Source organism: Eupeodes corollae, chromosome 2, assembly GCF_945859685.1.
Source record: "Eupeodes corollae chromosome 2, idEupCoro1.1, whole genome shotgun sequence".
Taxonomy (NCBI): domain Eukaryota; kingdom Metazoa; phylum Arthropoda; class Insecta; order Diptera; family Syrphidae; genus Eupeodes; species Eupeodes corollae.
The window spans coordinates 15,092,879-15,108,261 of NC_079148.1; the positions used below are offsets into that span (position 1 = coordinate 15,092,879).

At 28.6% G+C, this 15,383-nt stretch overlaps 1 protein-coding gene across 1 annotated transcript in view; it reads right to left on the reverse strand.

Annotated features, from left to right (window-relative positions):
- The window catches only part of LOC129948377 (uncharacterized), a 282,556-nt gene extending 267,715 nt beyond the window's left edge, over positions 1-14,841 (reverse strand). Inside the window, exon 1 of the mRNA XM_056059352.1 lies at positions 14,626-14,841. The gene's annotated coding sequence lies outside the window, so the exon portion shown is untranslated. The remainder of the gene's footprint in view (positions 1-14,625) is intronic.
- Between the last annotated feature and the right edge of the window lie 542 nt (positions 14,842-15,383).

Consider the following 15,383-nt stretch of genomic DNA (forward strand, 5'->3'; position numbering starts at 1 on the left):
CTAAAGAACCCTCATGTCCAGATGACATACGTGAGATTAAGATCAGCAACCTCCCTTGTCACGACTGGAAGATCGCGAAGCTGGAGGAGACAAAGGGTCTTTATCGAAGTGTGATTATCGTAATCAACAAAGACTCTGTGGCTTCTCTGGCGCTAGTTAAAGGAGTGATAAGATACGGTTTCGAGACAGTTACGCTACGTATCTATAAAAAATATGAGGAAGACGCTTCATGCGAGCCTCCACAACCCTTTTTCAAAGCTGTGTCGAAAGACGTAGGGGGTCCCAGTGCTGCTATCATCTTCCATTCCTTGAATGTAGATGTTGATGTGCCTGAGCCCTCTTCAGTCGCAGCACAGTCTTCTTCCAAACCCTCTTCAAGAGCTGTGTCGCAAGACGTAGGGTTAGTTGTGGGGCACTCCATCATTTTGAACCTCTTTGGTTTGGTTTTTATACAGATGCATCCAAGACAAATTAGGGAGTTGGTAGTGGTGTGTACTCAGAAAAGCTTATTCTAAGCATCTCATTCCGCCTCCCTAATCATTGCAGCGTCTTCCCAGCGGAAATTTTAGCGTTCAAAGAGATCAACTCCTGAAATCCGCATCTTCTCTAACAGTCAGGCTTATATCAAATCCCTTGACGGTGTCTCAACCAAATCTCAAACGGCATTCGATTGTCGATCGTCTCTTATGGGATGGCGCAGCATTTTAGCATTCACCTCTGTATTGTGCCGGGCCACAGAGACATCACAGGAAATTGTAGAGCCGATGAACTCGCTAAAAATAGAAACATCATACCTTTTTTACCTGAAAGGGAGATGATAGGTATACCGATAGCTACATGTAAACTTCTGATAAAAAAAACAGCTTTTGCGATAGCAAACTCTTTACCAACATGAGCTGCCATAGAACTCATATGGCCTTTACTGGACCTATGTAAAGCGCTCTAAAGAATTATTATCTCAAAGCAGACTTCATATTAACTACCTAATGGGTGTCCTTACGGGACACTGTCTTATAGGCAGACACGCAATACGACTTAGTGTAGCCTCAAATGACTTCTGCCGGAACTTTATGGACGAGGAACAAGAAAAAAAAGTCTCTCATCTCCTCGGCACTTGATCTGCTCTTTCACTAAGACGCAAACTTCATCTGGGAGAATACTCTTTTGATAATCCCAGTGAACTAGCTAAAAAGGATATCAAATATCTCCTTCGCTTTATAAAAAGCTCAAAATGGTTCGACTAGTGGGAAGTAACTCTCTAGATTCATGTGGTATCACAATGGGCCTATTGCTTAGTCGTAAATGGAAAGAAGCAGAAGTCTTCATGTGTATAAGAAAGTTTTTATCCCTTCAAAAGAAACAATACGGGAACATTTAAGATAGTGATTCTAAGTAACGAAGAATCTCAAAATCTAGGAGATATGAGATTTCGACTGTTCAACGAAATAAACGAAAAATAAGACACTGTCAAACGATAATGACAATGACGATAACTACAAAAAGCAAACGACCACGAACGAAGACGACGACGTTGCTCGTTGAAAATTATTGCAAAGAGAGGAAGAAGACTGCATAGAGGAGCAGAAAAGTCCTTTTTGTGCGCTCATTGCAAACATTGTCAACATCATTGCTATCCTCGTTTACCATAAGCCTGAATCCTTTTTCTATTCTTGGAATAACTTTTGTGTAGATGAAATGGTTTATATTTTTTCTTTTCAACCAGAAAAATTCATAAGACGGTTTAATGGGCTCAATTGCAGAAAATGAGAATAGAGTTATAATATCAGTTCTTCTTCTTCTATAGATACACTTCACGTCACATGAATAGGGACAAGGTTTGACGATATTCCTTCAAATCCTTTTGTTTTTTCGAAAATGTGAAAAAAAAATTAATGAGAATGAGGAATGTATTAAGTTTATATTGCAGACAAACATTTTGGATTAAGTTAATAAATACAATTTGCCTAGAATACTGGTTTCTGTTGTACGTGCAGTTTTTATTATTTTGTTGAAAAGTCCATCGTTGTCCACAAAATAATTCAGAATACTCCTGAAAAGCTCGTTCCAGATTCGATTTGTAAATGATTGTCGTCATTTTATAGGTGATTGCAATAACAAAACCTCCTTTAGAGTTCCGTTTTCAAGATTCTTTCTTTCCTAAATCATGAAACTAGCAGCTTTATACATCAGCTCCGTTCAAATTAATTTTTTTTTTTCATCGGAGGAGATGATGATTTGTTTCAAAATTAAGGCGTTGGATTTGGCTCTTGCGTGCAGCATTCTTAGTGTTTTTTTTTCCAATTTTTTTGTGTCGTATATAGTCTGCCTTCGGTATGCCCCAAGCAACAGTCGATCTACTAACATTTATAATAGCTTCGGGCTTGACATTATTAATAGCAAACCTTGAATTTAAAGCAGCTCTGACTATTACCGTCTTTGCTGAAGTGATGTTGCTTTCTTGATTCTTCCTTTGAACTTCTTCTAAGCTTATACCATGATCATGGTAAGTATGAATTTGGCCTATTACCTCCTTGGTTAGACCCCTACCTCTATCTATCCTGATTTGATTCTATCAAATTTATACTCATACTAAGTTTTTAAACAATCAGAGTATCCTTTTAGACCTTTTCTGGAAAACACCGCCATAAAACTTGTATTTATCTACTTAATATAACATTTTAATTTGCAATATAAACTTAATAAAAATATTGTCCATTTCACATTTGTGTTTTTCCAAAAAAATTTAAGGGTTTTAAAAATATTCTTAAAATAAAAAAACCAAGAAACCTTGTCCCAATTTATGTGATTCGAACTGTATATTGAAGGACTCTCTAGATCCTTGCCTTCCTAACGTCGCAAAAATGCCACAAAAACAAAACAAAGAAAAACACAAAATTTTTAGAAGAAACTAAATCATCAGCAAACGTAAAAGGGATGAGATTTCTTGTTTGATTGAAATTCTAGACATTTCTTCTAAGATTTCAGGATTGCTGTCATTTTAAAGAAGTAATATAGAAGATGGCTTGTCTATGTCTAAGGGATTCATTTTAAGCTGTGTCCGCAATTCGTTTGATCAAACTCAAATATTTTGATGTTTTATTTCTTTTGTTTTTTATTTTATAAATTAAATAAATTCTAAGACATTGAGTGATTTATTTATTTCTTGTACCATGTTTTTAGCTGTCGTTACACTAGATACTTGAATTTCTAGTTCATTCTCTTTCAACAATATTTTTTTATTTTAAATATGCCGAATGAACGAACGAAAGAATTTATAAACTAATGTTTTTTATTTTTACTTATTTTATATAAATTTTGTATATAATTGAGTGCTATTGCCAAAAATAAATTTAAAACACAAAACAAATGACGAAAAACAATTACAGACAAGGTAAATCCAATTTGATGGATGCCAAATGAAGAATTTTGTCGGTCCAATGAAACTGTACAGTGTTTTATTTGTTTTACATTTTTTTGTTTGCAATTAAATGGATTTTGTTGATTGTTGTGTCATAAAATTAAATTCTTTTAAGATATTTTTAAATTTTCAAAAATGCAAAAAAAGATTGCATTTAAAAATTTTGTTAGGCAAAGTCAGGAATTAGTCGCACGAAATTTACAATGAAAAAACTGCTCACTTTCAAACATTATTAAAATATTTTTGAGATCATTATATCAATTTTTCACGAACCATACTCTAGTAAAATATTAAAAGACAGTAATATATGTGTGTCAACATTTCTTTGAATTTAGTATGTTCCTAAAAAGTTGCTAGTTCGTAGTGACTTGTGAGTCATGAACATAATATAAACGTTTTGAATAATTGTTATTCATTTCTATAGCGTTTTTGTAAATTTGTGCAAAATTAATTACATGCACTTAATGTCTTAAGGCATCATTATCATCTTCTATACACATTTTATTAAATTCTGATTTAACATTTGTTCTGTATTTAAAAAAATAGTAAACAATGACTTTTTTTCTACAAATAGTTAAAAAAACAAAACTACCAAAAGCACACTTTTTAAGGATAAAATATTTTGTGACTAAACAAAATCGTACAGAATTTTGACCACACAGAATTCTGAAAAACAGTTTTTTAACCTCTCTTGTTTTTGTCGTGACCAATTCAATGTCCCGTCTTTTCTCTTATTTAAAATGGTTTTTAAAAATAATCTTTTAATGATGAGTGATGAGGGTAGTAACATTTTTTTCAAAAATATTTGAGCTGAGAAATAGTTTTTTTTATAACTTCACATGGGAAGTTATTGTAATCCGTCCGATTTGTCGAATTGAAAATGTTGACATTTCTCGACATTTCAAAGTCCTTAATAAAAGATTTTTATCTATCGGTGCATGTGTACGTACTTTCGGGTAGCTATTTTCTTCGGTCCTATTTTAAAAACCAGTAGAGATTTCGACTTCAAATACATTTTGTTCTATAGATAATAATGCAAAAAGATGCAGAAAGGACTTTAAAAAAAATTGAGTGGGTGTTTATTTTACCATTGCAAATTTTTTTAAAAAAAGTGTAAATTTTTGTTGGCCCAAAATGATTTAAATTGAATATTAAATTATACATTGTGGCGTGATACAATTTTTAAAAAAAATGTTTTTATAAATAAAAAAAAAATGTACAAAGATAATTGTCTCCTGAAGTATTTTACGAAAAAAAAATTATTGTAGGTCCAAAATAATAATAATAATTGTGGCGTGATACAATTTTTAAAAAAAATGTTTTTATAAATAAAAAAAAAATGTACAAAGATAATTGTCTCCTGAAGTATTTTACGAAAAAAAAATTATTGTAGGTCCAAAATAATTCTTTAATTTTTTGACATATATATATTTGAAGAAAAATTTAATTGACATTATTTTTAGTTGGTAAAAATTGATTTTTGATATAAACACCTTTTAAAAATTAAAGATATAGGCTTTATGCTGATTTCTTAAAAATATTGTTTTATTCATTTCGTAAATTTTGTATAAAAATCCAACAGACAGTTTTTTTCAAAATATTAAAATCTTGATATCCCGTGAATAAATGAAAGTATTGACTTCAAAATGATTTAATTTTGTGATAAATTTTCTACGAAAATTCCAATTTGTATAAAAGAAATAAAAACTTTAAAAAAATGCTACTTAAATTTTTGGAAATGGTTTTCGACAAAAAATATCGTTAATAAAAATTCATTTTTAAACCAAACTATTTCTTCATATGCCGAAAATTGTTGTAAATTTTTGGTTTAATAATTCAACTTAAAACTTTTTTAGCAAAAGACGAAAACCTACAAATGTTTTAAGCAACACTAATGGATAGACGGGATGCGAAGTTATCAGTGTAGGTCGCATCCTAGCCTCTTTTTCTATTTTTTTGGAATCTCAGTTCAAGAAACTAAACTTGAATTCTTCAACGTTTATGAACTAAAATCATATTTTTTTTCCAAACTTAATGATTCCACTTCACTTATGTTAAATAAATTAAATTCAGGACAAAATCACACGAAATTTCTCCCTTACGCTTCTGCTCTAGAGTCTGGTTATAAATAGTACCTGAATTTTAAGATTTTAAAATCTACCTTTAAAATGTATTTAAATGTCATGTGATTTCTCAAACCAAAACTTAATTTTAAATTTTTTAAATATTTAAATATTATGTTTGTATTTTTTTCTTTAAATATTTGTTTGTATGTTTCTTAATTCAAATTAAGTGATTTTAATGTAAGTTCTCCGTTTTAATTTCGTTTAAAAATGTTAACCTGTGTTGTGACAACAACAGAAAAATGAGGCTGGGATGCGACCCACACTGATAACTTCCCATCCCGTCTGTCGATTTGTCTTGCTTAAAAGTTTGTCTATGTGTAGATTTTATTTTTTATGAAAAAAACGGACTGTTGGATATTTTATAAAAAATTACTGAATATCGAAAACAATTTTTTCTGTGATATAAAATAAGTTTGAAGCCAATATTTTTAATTTTTGAAAAGCTTTTTGAGTCGAAAATAAATTTTTACCAACTTTTATACATTTTTCTTTAGGTTTTTATTTTTTGTAAGAAAAATGTTAATTCGATTTTTATCAAAATTTGTCCTAATGTTGAAAACAATATTTCTTATAAGAAAAAATTAGTTAGAAGCTGTTATCTCAAAGTTTTTACAAGATATTTGAGTCAAAAATCATTTTTACCAACTTTTGTTAATTTTTGTCCGGTTTTTAAATTTTTGTAAAAAAAACTGTCTATTCGATTTTTCTCAGCATTTTTCAGAATGTTGAAAACAATATTTCTTATAAGAAAAAATAAGCTCGAAGCCTAAGTTTCAAGTTTTTGAAAAGATATTTGAATCGATATTCAATTTTTACGAACTTTAAGTAATGTTTTTTTTAGATTTTTATTTTTTATAAAAAAAAACTGTCAATTAGATTTTTCTCAAAATTGTATCAGATGTCAAAAACATTATTTTTCGTTGCACAAAATTGTTTTAGAGATGAAATCATATTTCAGTCGTAAAATTTTGGAGGTGACAAGTTTTTTTTTTCAGTTTTATTGATTTATAAAAAAAACAGTTATATTTATTTTTTTTCAAAAAATATACCTAATTGGTATCACGTTACAAAATATTATATAAAATTTAATTCAAGTCTCTAGCGTTTTTAGTTCGTAAGATATTAAGGGTTAACCAAAATTTTCACCTTTTTTTCAAAACTGCTATGGTAAAAAAGCCACCCTCACCATTTTCTTGAGAGCCCTTTCTGCATCTTTCTGCCTTATTATCTGTATAACAAAATTTATTTGAAATCGATATCTCTTCTGGACCTTGAGATATGGAGGACGAAAAAACGTCGTGAACGTACGGAAGTACACACGCACGCACAGACATCTTTCTAGGGACCTTGAAACGTCGAGAAATGTCAAAATTTTCAATTTGACAAATCGAAAATACAATAACTTCCTATGGGAAGTTAATAATAGCTAAAGCTGCATTCGTGTTGGTTAAGCTTGTATTTCCAGCTTAAGCTCCAAATCAAAGTTTATTTTTAAAAAGAAAAAGAAGACTTGAAAAGATCCAAAAAAATGTTGGTTAATGATATCATTCTTGGAGATTCTGCATACGGTATTCAAAATATTTTAGAAACTTATAACCTTATGATATTTATGCCACTTTATTTTCAGATAGTCAAGGGAAGGTAGACAACATTGATAACTACTAGGTCATAAGCTGGGAAACTTTAAAGCTCTAATACTATGTTGGGGTTACTTTGACAAAAATCTGAAAAGTCGTCTTTTTGTAAATTGTTCTACATTAATAAAGTTTAAGAAAGTGACATTAAAATGCTCTGTATCTGTACTAAATTTTAAGTTTTACGGATTATTTTAACGATAGGCTCTAGCTTGATGAACATTGTACATGTATAGTACATAGCTGAAGGTTCGTGTCCTATCGAACAATTATTGGTTAAAATAGATTTAAAACCCGGAGTGTTCTTTGATAAACTCCAAAATTCGCTTGCTTTTGCTTTTCGATGTGAAAATGTGTTAGAAATATTTGGTGCAAAGCTAAATTATTTGCTTTATATTAGCAAAGCCCAAGGTACAAACAAAAATTATGCGACAATTTCATAAAAATATATTGTGCCGTTTTTGAGGTCTACTATTTTTGGTCTTAGCAACAAAATTAAAAAAAAAACAAAAACGCCTTACTCCAAGCTGCTTCAAAAATCCATTTTCAAGTTTAAACACAATGGATACAATTGCTTATGCTGTAGGATCGAGGACAGAACCGTTGGAGGACCCACTTCTTTCGACATCTCTACCGAGTTGGTTTTTCTTACGTATGCAATACTTGCCATATGCAAAGTAATATGTGTTGTAAGTATTGAAGTGTCGCAAGTACATGAAATTATTAAAACCTCTCAAAAATCATAAGTTAAAATTATTGAATAAAAAAGATCCCAAAGTGAATAAGGTAGTAGTGTCATGAAAGGGGTCTTGCGTTCAATCCCTGCCTATGACACCTAACTTTTTTTCCTCTTGCGAGGAATTGAAAAATCCTCCAAGAGTAATTCTTGTCATGAAAAAGGGTAATGTAGGTCCCTTCCAAATCTGACAACATTACTCGCACACAGGAATGGTTGAGAGGATTAAGTCAGTTAAAGTGAATAAGCCCAAACTGACAATTTCTAAGCATTGAGTGTATGTTTGTATTTTGAATATTTGTAAGTTCTTTGAGGATGGAATTTTACACAAGTTATGAGTTAATTTAATTTTGCATACAATATTATGTTAACTTGTCCAAATTTGTCCTTAACTATAAATAATTGTGTTATTAAAAAAAACTCATCTGTACATTTCGACTAATTTTGTTACATGGATTAAAATTCACTTTCTAATAAAAGTTTAAGTACAGATAATAACATTGCATAACACTTAAAAACTCAGCTTAAACACGATCAGGTATTAGTTTACTTCAGCCAAATATTTAATACAAATAATGTCGTTCTTAGAAAATGGAATTTGTTCAGACATATTTTGTTGTTAATACAAATTCCTAGAAAACTTCATTAAAAAATTCAAATTTATTTGTTTTAGAACCGAAAATAATGTAAATAAAACTTTACTCGACGAACACAGTTGTTTAAACAAAATTAAGAAATATTTGTTGGTTCGGAAACAAACAAAAATATTTAATTTTTTAAAATAAGTCAAGGAGAACAATCAATCTATATTTTGCATATTTTTTAAAATGTTGACAGTAAATATATTTTCGGTTGGATGATAAATAATAGTTATTAAAAAAGTTAGAGTTAATTATTAATTTCTTGTAAATATTTAACTTTTTGATTTAACCAATAATTGTTTTTAGTAAATAAAAGAAAAAAACTAGAAGTCAAATATTTTTGTCAATATTAATTTCGGTCTAGATCAAACATAGACAGTAACAAAGTCATAATTTGTTATTAAAGTTTTGTTATTGGCGTACGCTGTATGTTTGGTTTTAGTTTTATACCTAACATAAAGATTGATTTGAAGCTTAGGAAAACAGATGTTGTTGATTACTTCTCACTAAAAACAGTTTCAAAAATAATATTTTGTTTATTAACATCGTGTGCACTTAGGAGTATACATAAGTACTATTTTTATTGTTTTCAATTTTCATCTAGAACTTCAAATTCAATGTCAATGTATTAAGAAAATATTGATACAAGATCATAGAAGGACAGTTATGTTTATGGTAAAACAGATAGAAAAACAAATTAATACATTTTTGAGAAAATTGTGACAAGTGTTGAAGTATACAACGTGCTGAAACTGCTGATGATTGGTTTAAAACAAATTGGTGCTACATTTTAAAAAAACTTATTGTTAAGGGATTAACAATTTACTAGTTAGCAAATTTGATAAATATTTAGCAATTTGCAAAGCAAGTCCAAAATTTGAATCCTTTGCTAAGAAGTATATTGCTAATTGCTTTTTACAAAAAAGAAAACGAGCATCCAAATATTTCGATAATTTGACAGTTCGTGAAAATAAACAAAGGAACTGCTCTTAAACGGACCTATTAATTGGAATTCCCAACTGTTGATTGGATCATTCTATCAATTTCTCTTTTAAGAATAATAGCACAATGTTAAAAGTTAATGTAGCGATTCTGTGATTTTAACTTTAGCTAATTTTAAAGAGATAGTAAGATGTTAAAATCGTTTAAAATTAGCTTCATCACCTTCAATTGTATTGTAGCAGTGAGCAATCAGTTAATATCGAAAACATTAAAGGACTCACGATAGACCTCTGAGAAACACGGTTACAAAAAAAAAAACTAAGTAAGGACATGAATTCATCAGGGAAAAAAAGCCTGGAAATATGTTTTTCAGGTTGCAAAAAATAATAATAATGGAAACAAATGCTATTTAAAGGATAGCATAGGAAGCACCTATTCCCCAATTAATCTTTCTACAACCCCAATGAAAGTGATCTCATCAATATTTATCAATCTATTGAAATTTAAAAAGTATCTCATCAGACTATTAGAATGTCATTTTAAAATTAATTTAATTTTCTTTATTTATAATTTGATTCCTTTACAATTCACATTGTTGCCTTTAAAAACCGTCCATTTGATTATTATTCTGAATAAACCAGTTTTTGCTTTAAAGAAATTCAAAAATAATATATCAAAAAATTGGAATTTAAACTGGTTTCCTTCGATATATCTACTACACATAATTGAGAACTTAAACAACTTTACCAATGTTTTTGGTTTTTATAAGAAATCAAAATAAAATAACCTTGAACTTTTAACCAATTTTTATATTATTTATCAGTTATCAAAAATGGTCATAGTGGTCATGGTACCATAAAATCATTTTAGAGGCAATATCGAGCTGACTTTTTTTATTAGTATTTAATTCGTTGTTTAAATTTTAAATTATGTGTAGAATAAATTTTTTATTTATGCCAATAACATTAGTTTTTGGTGTGATATTAAAGAAAAAATTCACTTTTTACAAAATTTCTGAAATCCTTTTTTTCCAATATTGATTTTATCTACATCTACACTAATATTATGTAGAGGAATTATTTATATTTTTGTATGAAACGAATAAACTCAAAAAGTAGTGGAAAGATTTTAATAATTCTTTTTTCATTAGGAAGCTACATTATGGCTGAGTACCATAGGCTATATCTAGATCACTATAAAAATCTTTAGAAATTCGTATTAAAACCAACCGAAGGTGTAAAAAAATTTGCCATAAAACGTCTTTCATCGCAAACGCTACGAAGAGTAGTAATGAAAGCAAAAAAAATGTTGGAAAATATTATAGAATACTAGAGGCCCGTCCTGGCTTCGCACGGGTAGACATAAATAGGTACAACTCTACTTAAGGAAAAAGTGCTTTTCCCACGGGCTATAGTATGTGGCTCTTTCTCGAGTAGGATCTCTTGCCAATCAAGTGATTCGTGGTCGTTTTATTTAGCATGCTTATAACTTAAATATCTGTACCAATTTTTGTCCACCAGTGCGAAGCCGGGACAGGCCACTAGTTATCTATAAAATTATCCTGAGATATTTGAAACAAAACAAATTATGCTGCAAGTTCACTTCTAAGTTGATACAAACACCAAACATAACCCCAGAATGATGAATTTTGAATTTCAGAACTTTGAAACGTCAATAAATAACACCATTTTAAAATTCTACATTGTTAAAATAAACATTATTAAACACAATTTTAAATTTTAAAAAGAGGCTGGGATGCGACCCACTCTGATAACTTCCCATCCGGTCTGTTGATTTGTCTTGCTTAAAAGTTCAATTTTTTCGTATCAATTTTTACCAAATTTGCGTACTATTTTTTGAAGATTTTGTTTTTTATGAAAAAACGGACTGTTGGATTTTTATATAAAAATTACTGAATATCGAAAACAATATTTCCTGTGAAATAAAATAAGTTTGAAGCCAATGTTTTTAATTTATGATAGCTATTTGAGTCGAAAGTAAATTTTTAATAAGTTTTAGTATTGTTTTTTTTAGAGTTTTATTTTTTTGTAAAAAAAACTGTCAATTCGATTTTTCTAAACATTTTTCAGAATGTTGAAAACAATATTTTCTATAAGATAAAAAAGTTTAAAGCCTAAATTTCCAGTTCTTGAAAAAAAAATTTGAATCGATATTCAATTTTTACCAACTTTGAGTAATGTTGTTTTAGATTTTTATTTTTTATAAAAAAAACTGTAAATTCGATTTTTCTCAAAATTTTATCAGATGTCAAAAACATTATTTCTCGTTGCACAAAATAGTTTTAGAGATGAAATCATATTTCAATCGTAAAATTTTGGAGGTGACAAATTTTTTGTTTCAGTTTTTTTCAAAAAATAAATTTCTTTGAAATCACGTTACAATATATTATATAAAATTTAATTCAAGTCTCTAGCGTTTGTTCATTTTTTTCAAACTGCTATGGTAAAAAAGCAACCCACACCATTTTCTTCCTTATTATCTGTGCAACAAAATTTATTTAAAATCGATATCTCTTCTGGTTCTTGAGCTATGGAGGACGAAAAAACGTCGCGAACGTACGGACGTAAGGACGTACGGACGTTCGAACGTACGTACACACGCACGCTCAGACATCTTTCTAAAAATCTTTTATTTCGACTCTAGGGACCTTGAAACGTCGAGAAATGTCAAAATTTTCAATTTGACAAATCGGACCCATTACAATAACTTACCATGTGAAGTTTAAAAGAAGCTTGGATGCGACCCACACTAATAACTTCCCATCCGTGAACATCTTTCGATATTTCTAAAAGTTTTTTAAAACATCAACAAAAACATATTGAGTAAAAGAAAAACTTTGAAGTCAATATATTTTTGAGTTAACATCAAACTTGAGTCCAAAACCATTTGTTTTTTTTACTGTTTTTGCAGGTTTTTGTGTTTTGTAAAAAAAATATTGTTGAGTAGAATTTCTTGAAAAAAATAACTAAATATACGTAACAATGTTTTGCATATTATTTATTTTTTTTTCGTCGCACTTTTTGAACGTTTCTATTTCTTATTAACAAAATTACGGATTGGTTATTTCTAAGAACATAGAATCAACATTTTGCAAAGAATTAAATAATTTTGAAGTCTTTTATCTGTTCTTCAAATATTCTAATTAATTTATTACAACTTTTTGCTAGCGTTATTAATTCGGAAGATATTTGAGTCAACGAACACATACAATTTTTAAACTGCTATTGTAAAATTACCACAAGACTAATGTTTTTTAGAGGCCTTTCTGCATCTTTGGATGTTATTATCTGTAAAAATAAATTGATTTTAAGTCATTATCTCTACGAGCTCTTGAGATATGAATGACGAAAAATTGTATCTCGAACAAACGTTCGAACCTACGTAACAACTTTGGACATCCCTCCAAGAATTTTCGATTAAGTTTCTAGGTACCTTGAAAAGTCAACGAATGTCTATATTTTTAATTCGAAAAATCAGACCAATTACAAAAATTACCTAAAAATTTTCCGAAGTTTTAAAATAAGTTCACAAAAACGCACGGATAATAGACATTTCTCTATAATAATGGATTCAAAATTTTTACATTCTTAGACCATTTAAAGACTGTGTCAAGAAATTGACTATTTTTTGAAAATAAGAGTCTAATTTTGTTAAAAGAAAAACAACATTTTGTAATCTATCTTTTTACATCAAGCCTTAAGGTTTTGAATACCTACTTGAAATTGTTTAAATCTTTATTCAGAAATATCAATAAAATTATCTTTAAATTACAAAATCCAAGCAGAATTACTGAGCAGTTTGAATATAAGACCAATAATATTAATAACCTCAAACAACAGATTATGAGATTTCTCTAATGCACACAAATATGGACTCAATTACACCACTTTTCTATAAACACTGACAGAAACGATCCTTGACTTATAAACTTACGGAACTGTCACATTACAAATCCAACCATAGACCTAAGCTTACAGAATCTGATTAAGTTAAAAATTACAAATTATAAAATAGAGAAGGACAAAAATGTGATAAGACTACAAATTTGGCTCTAACCTTGACAGAACGTTTTTGAAAAAAAAAAACATTTGACGAATTGAAGATACAAAATAATTTTAAATTAAGTTTGTTAAGTTTGAAATAATTCTTATTTTAATGAACTTTTTAGCTTAACATTTCTACACAAACGTCATTATTTCAATATCCGTATTTTATTTCTAATTCCTTAAGAACCAAATGTTTCATACTAAAAGAAACTCCATTAAAAAGTTTGACCAATCCGTAAGTTTTGAATTAAAATTATTCAAAATCTGAAACTCTGTTCTTTGAAAACAAAACTACTGTTTACAAAATGTTTATGTCTCTAGTAGCAAAGTTATTGCACTTAAACTCATTCCATTCAAAACTTCCAACCCAACATTTTTATTTATAATTAAATATTTCTTGAAAAACTTGAAGACATGAAACTCGGTTTAAGAAAAAAAAATAGAACTCAATTTTTGATTTTTTCGAAAACCAAGACCTAAAATTAATTTTCATACCATTAATCATTTAATGTTATTAAAACATTCTGTCAAAAGATCTGTTAGAGTAATTAAGAAACTCAAAATTGTCCAAAATCTTAATTTCTAGTATTTCGAACTACGTGTCAGAAATTTTTACCAAAGTCTTAACAAGATTCTGTCACTCATGTTTAACACAAAATTTGACACATTTTCATTATTAAGTATCCAATTCCTAGAATGAAATAAAGACTTCAACTTGAGTTAAGAAAATATGTTGAAACAAATGTCACAGTATTCGAACATATTATTATTAATATGAAACCTCAACAAATAAAATATTTTATGGGCTTAAGAGCTCAAACTTGCAATTTTCTGAATTAAAACAGAATATTTTTTTTTTTGACAAAAATGTAACATTTTAATATGGTGCAACTTTTTAACTTTTTTGTATCTTAAGAACTCCCATCAAGACAAATATTCAACAAAAAAATCGCACAAGCATATGGCACCTTTGTATCTTACAACACATTCCATTCATACAATCAATCATTTTTCTTTCATATATTTTTAGAATACATATTTTAATTAAAATATTAACCTACCTAAAGTTATTTTATTTGCTGAACTTTTGATCCAAAAAATATTCCAGCTATCCGTTGTTTTATGATTTTATTTAAAAGCAATATTTTCCATCTGTATTATTCATGATTAATTTGAAAACAACAATTAAAAAATTTTCTTTTGTTTTTAGTACTTCAACAAATTATGTTTTTTTAGATAAATTTGATTTGTTATTTTATGTTTAATTAATTTTCACATTCAAAGCTTAAAGAGAAAATAATTAGAGCAAAAATAAATAATAAATACCAAATTAAAACAAAAATAATAAGTGTAAGTAAAACATTTTTTTCTCTTTCATTGTGTTAAATTTTTTGAAGGATTTTTGTTTGTTTAAATAGTTTAAATTAAATTCACCCCCATTGAGGACATCACCCTCTTAATTTGTGTGATGCAAAAATTACTCCAACACAAATTATTCCAACTTTATTAAGAGGACACATTTTTTCAGAACTTTAAGCGAATTGATTTATTTTGTATTATTTGTTTTAATTATATTCGAAGCGCATAAAAACATAAACATTCATAATTTATTTATTATTACTTTTTTTTACTTTCCAAAACGATAATTAAATTTTTTGAATAAATTCAATTAATTCACGACAGTTTTGAAAAATAAAACTACATTTTTAAAAATACATCACTCCATCAGCTGGGAATTGGATCGGCAACGCATTGCAAAATCAAAACCAAAAAAATAAAAACAACTGTAATAAATTACTGAACAAGTGAACACACCCCT